The 5,614-nt window shown below is 45.5% G+C and overlaps 1 protein-coding gene across 1 annotated transcript in view; it reads right to left on the bottom strand.

Moving 5' to 3' along the window:
- TSNAX (translin associated factor X) overlaps positions 1-3,642 on the bottom strand; it is a 55,592-nt gene extending 51,950 nt beyond the window's left edge. The window contains exon 1 of the mRNA XM_025208656.1: positions 2,002-3,642. The gene's annotated coding sequence lies outside the window, so the exon portion shown is untranslated. The remainder of the gene's footprint in view (positions 1-2,001) is intronic.
- Between the last annotated feature and the right edge of the window lie 1,972 nt (positions 3,643-5,614).

The following is a 5,614-nucleotide window of genomic DNA, read 5'->3' as shown; positions in this document are numbered from 1 at the left end:
CTGTATCATGTGGCAGCTACAGACAGACGAGCAGGCACATTGCAAGGGGTGCAGTGGAGGTGGCGGCTGCGGGCACACGAACCCCCATAGCAGGAGGCTGCTGGGCTCCAGGCCCACTGGCACCTCCAAGCTGGCTCAGGCAGCCTCAGGCCCTAAGGACTCATCCCACATGGCCAGTCCAGCTGCTAAGGTGCTCACCCACAGCTGCAGCAGCGCCCCCATGCCACTGCCTGGCCAGCCGCCACCTGTGTGCATTGGGCCACTGCTGTCACAGAGCTGCAACTGACTGGGAAGGGCCCTGCCCCCATGGCCCAGCCCAGGCCAGCCCCGATATCCACCCACCTCACCCAGGGCTGAGCTGGGCCAGTTGCAGAAACTGCTGAGAGTGGGTGTGGAAGGGCCAGTCCAGGCTGCGGGGTCAGGGCCCTTCCCAGCTGGCTGCAGCTCCATGACAGTCCAGCCTGGCCTGGGCATGGGGAGCCAGAAGCATCTGGGCACATAGCTCTCACAGCCCCAGCCCAAGCCACAGCCGGCTGGGAAAGGCCCTGTCCCTATGGCCCAGCCTGGGTCGGCCTCTCCATGCCTTCAGCAATGCCTGTGGGTCAGCCCCACTCAGCCCCACAGCCCCAGCCCCAGCCATGGGTGAGATGGGTGGATGGCAGGGCCATGCCAGGTGGCTCTGGCCAAGCCCCCCGCCGCATGAGCAACCAGCAGAGTAGAAAGCCAGGCATACCCCAGCTAAGGTCCCTGTACTTGTGGGAGAGAGGAGAGACAGGGGAGTTTAATCCCCTCCCTGCCCCTGCTTTACCTGAGGCTGCTGGCCTGGCCAGCTCTGGTGACACACCTGCCCCTGCCACTGCCACTGTAGCATTGGTGGGGGGGGACCCTGACAGGGGCTGCTCTTCCCTGGCCAGGCAGACCACAACTACAGTTCCCTGGGAGGAGAGGGGAAGGAAGGGGAATAAACCCCCTCCCTGCCCTTCGCCTTAGGGGGCCATGCCAGCCAGCATCTGGCCACATGCCCGCCCTTGATCTGCTAGAGATCAGAGGGGCAGCGCCAGCCCTGCTTTTTGGAGCAGACCGCATAGCCCAGTCCAGGGCTGAAAAGCATGCTGGGATGCTGTGGGACTCTGGTTTAACTTAAACCAGAAAGGGGTCTGGGACAGAAGTTCCATATACTGCTTTGATCCAAATTAGTTAAGTCTGATATACTACATTCAACCAGGTTTATCTTAAACCAGTTTCAGCCATTTTGAAACTGGTTTGTGTGAACTGAACTTCGGCTCTGTTACAGGTTTAAACCAGTTTCTGATCACTTAAAGAGGCTGTGGATTTGGTTTTGCAAGGGCCTTGCATTGACTACAGTTAAAATCAAGGACCCTCAACATCTCCAAAGAGGTAATTTAATGGGGATGTTTGTCTGGGTAAGGAACACCTTCTGGAGACTGGGCCTTAACCTTTAAACATGACAATAAATTATTAGACAAAGCCCTTTATTTTCAGCATCTCTTAACTTTTGTTATATTTCTCCTACTTTTTCTCTCATTCCTCAAGGGAATGGTATACTGTATTCACATACCACTGTGTGGACTGAGTCTTAGTAATACCTGGGGGAAAAGTTATAAAACTGCGAGCAATATATTGAATGTGCTGTGGGGGACAAGCTAACAGAATTTTTGGAGATTCAGGGCTAGATTTAAATATAGTCCTGTGCCTAGGGCCCTCACTCCTAGCATCATGTGATGATATCAGAATCTCAGCTATCATTAAAAGAAGAAGATTTCTGTCTCTCATCACAGATGTGGAGAAAAGCTTGAATGTAGGTGTATCTGTGGCCTGCCTGAGTGTGCAGATTGCCAGAAACAATATTTCTAAAAGAGGTAGCTTGCCCCGTTCATCTTAATCCTGAAAGCTACTGTTCAGAAGTCCACCCACTACCACCACCACAGGACTCCTATCTGGGGACCCCAGTTCTACTCATATAGTGTCAGCAAGGGATACCTCACACAAGGAGTCTCCTTCCATGTCCGTGGAGGATGAATCCTCTCTTCCTTGGGAAAGACCTCAGTCTGGCAGTCAATCCACCTCAGGACAGCAAAGGTGCAATGTGGTAAAAAATAAACGGTGACAGGTCCCTCCAAATGACACTCCTATTACAGGTGTCACTACACATAATCACTGTATGGGGTTGCTGTGTGGAGGGAGAACATCAGTGTGCCATGGGTCTCCATATAGTTTGTCTTGATTCTCTTGGGGTGCTTTAATCCAGCTCTGTGGAAGTTGGAGGCTCTGTAAAACTTGAACTTCTAAAAAACTACAGAGCTTAGTACACTATAAATGAACACTACGGAGTTTAGAAGCTTAGATGCATCTCAGACCCTTGTTTGAATCACCTTGATGCAAGTCCAAGTAGTTTTATTAAGCATCATTGAATGAATAGATTTGAAATTACCTTGGGTATCTTCTTTTTTTCCCCTCTTATCTCATGACACTATAGGCACTTAAATGGATAATGTGGTGTTGCCTTGGAGACAGAGTATGGAAATGTAAGGCTATTTTGCAAACTGAAATATTCACATCAGGCAGTATAACTTTGCATATTTCAGCAAATAATTGAGTATAAAAGTTTACAAAGCTCTCACAAGGAAATCACATAAAAACCATGGTCAGATGTTCAAGACTTGCATGACCAAGGAGTTTTGCAGCTGGTCGATAAAATGAAATGGAAAGTCAGCTGGTCTCCCGTTGTTATAACAACAACCTGTTATGTTTCCCAGGCAACTGAGATGCCTAAAGTCTCTTGGCATCTGTGAATCAGGGGGTTGTTTTCCTCTTTTACTGGAATAATTTCTGAAAACTGCAAAACTTTTTCAATCAATTGTACTATGTAGTTTTTTTGGAAGCAGTGAATTCACTTCTTCCATGGTTACAAAATAAAGCACGGGTTTTTGCATTAAGCAGCATGATTCTTTGTATGCTTCTCAAACTTAACAGACTTGTAAACTAGTGTAAGTGTATGCATGGGAAAGAGGGAGAACCCAAAACTTCCTTCATTCTCCTGACTCAGATGCTATTTCCTTTCAATTTCAGCGGCTGGCTCATACTCTCAAGACTGAATTGGCAAACAATCAGTTATGTATAACATACCCATGGGGGTAGTTTGTTCCTAAGTACCAGTTACTGATTAGCTGTGGATGGGTGGAGTTTCTTAGTATTTAACAAGGACATCCTTTTAATGATGCAACCATATAAAAAAGCCCAACAGAATCAGGAGTGACCACATAGTAGTCCTGTGTTTACAGTGACATCCTTAGCAGAATAAAAATAAAATGGTAATAATAAGATTTGCAGGCAAACCCCGTCTCCTTCATCCTTCATAGTGATTGCATCCATGAATTATTTATACTGAATATTAATTTGGTGTATGCATTTCTACACTCCTGGTGGCATCATGCATCGTCCCTTGCAGCAACTGAACTGGCACAGTGTGAAACACGCTCTGCAAAGGTATCTCAGTTGGCCTTGCAACACCCTCTCACGCAGGGCATTGAGATGTCCAAGCCCCTGCCAAAGGGGCGTTGTGGGTAGATGTTAATAATTTTTTCCCATTCACTTTGTCTGTGTCTTTCATTTTTCAATTATTACATTCAGCCATGGTTGCCTTCCCTACAGACTAAGCATGACATGAATTTCTAATATGAAGACAAGTACAAATAATTAAATAAATAAATTGACAGCCCCCACATTTTCATATCTTCTTCACACTTCAATAAAGCAATCACACATGGGCACAATTTCAAATATTGCTCCTTTACAGAATAACTTGAACAATGAAATGCTCTTTTATAGTTCTGGTTCCTCAAAATTGGGGAAACAGCCAACCTTGTGGGGCCAAAGGCTTAGCCCTGTGGACAAGAATATTCTTCTTTCCACCATTACATGCACATAAAGAACAATGCTCAGAACTCAGAGTAAAAGGTTATGGGTAGGTAGAAGTTAGGGGAAAATGAAAGGAGGAAAGCCTTCTCTTGAAAATGGCTGTGGGGTGTTGGGTAGGTTTAATGATACAAATGTGTGGTCATCTGAGCAAGGAGCTCTTGAGATAAAGTCCACACTAAAAACAAACACATGCAGCCAGATGTTAGAGTCCTTTATACCTTATTCTGTGCCCTCCTGTTCTTCAACTCTAAGCCCAGCAGCACCTACTCAGCAACAGTTTCAACAACTTCCAAGCAGCCTCTGTTTCTTTGGTGAAGCAATGTCCAAAAAAATATTTAGGCATGCAGATAGAACTTGTGATGCAAATTTTGGATCATTTGATTAAGCTTTTCCCCAGTAGATACATTTTGCATAATGAGGTTATTTCAGATACTGGGCTGACATAACAGGACCAGAAATATATTTCTTGATGCATATTTGGAGTCACTTAATCAAAGGGTTGCTCAGGTGCAGTCCCCAAAGTAAGCCCCAGCCTGCCCTAACAGGCATTCTATCATTTCCTTCCCAGATATGAAGATGTGTTGGGCCAAGTTGTGCAGAAAGACTTGTGTGATTGCAACAGTCAAATGCTAAGCAATTCCCACCATCAAGCTATGTCAGAAAGCAGTTGTTGCTTCAGGGCTAAACACACCCGCACAAGAAAGGAATCTTCTTTTCCACACCTTATCATCCACACCTTATATAATGCACTCCCAGTGCCAAGACTCCAGCCCCCCATAAGGAACATCCTTCCTCCTACAACAAATAAAGAAACTTGCTATACGCACATCCCTTCAATTCATTATAGCACCAAATCTTATGTTTTGGCTTCTGCAAGACTAATGTATTTATGCCCAATACGCATGACTCGGTTACATGATTGACCATGGGGAAAACATGCTCACTGCCTTTTAGGCTTTAGAAATGTGTTTCATATTCCTGCTGGCACTGCCAATTTGAAAAGCCTTTTTTGGCTTGTCAGATTGGGTTATTATCTGTTGGTGAATCACAGTTCTATGGATTTAGCCAGCTACCCAGGCTCATAAACCACTCATGGGTCATTAGTTTTGCGGTTGGTCCAGAGGGGTCATTTACACTGGCACAATTATATAAATATATGACTCAAGGCAACCACTTGTATTAGAGTTAATTGGAAATTTGGGGCCCAAAATAATTTTCTATTAGGGAAAGCTACAATGGAGCAATATTCATATGTATACCTGTCTGCTTCAAAATATTTTGGTGGTCCATGAGACATCTGGCTACATGACTTTGCATCCTGACCTGACTGGATGCTCTCTTTACTTGTGTGATCTCTTTTGCTCAGGAGTCCTGAAGACTACACATTTTCTACTCCTTGTTTAAAAGCTGGCATGCAATCAGATTTTGCATCTTTGCATTTGGGCTCCTGGCACACATTCATTTAATGGTGCAATAGGAACCATTCCCTGATGCCAACAATCACACTGCCTGGAAGGCCACATGTGTATGGCAGGATACGCAATTTTGGGTTCAGGGATCAGATCTCAATCCCACAATTACTATTTGTTAGATCCCAGGCTCCCCCTGCACTGGCAAATGGAAATCGGGACCCAGTGAATTGATGAGGTCCTGGGGCTCTGACTAACAATTAGCT

The sequence above is a fragment of the Alligator sinensis genome, unplaced genomic scaffold (genome assembly GCF_000455745.1).
Source record: "Alligator sinensis unplaced genomic scaffold, ASM45574v1 scaffold93_1, whole genome shotgun sequence".
NCBI lineage: Eukaryota > Metazoa > Chordata > Crocodylia > Alligatoridae > Alligator > Alligator sinensis.
This window is presented reverse-complemented; position numbering and strand designations above follow the sequence as displayed.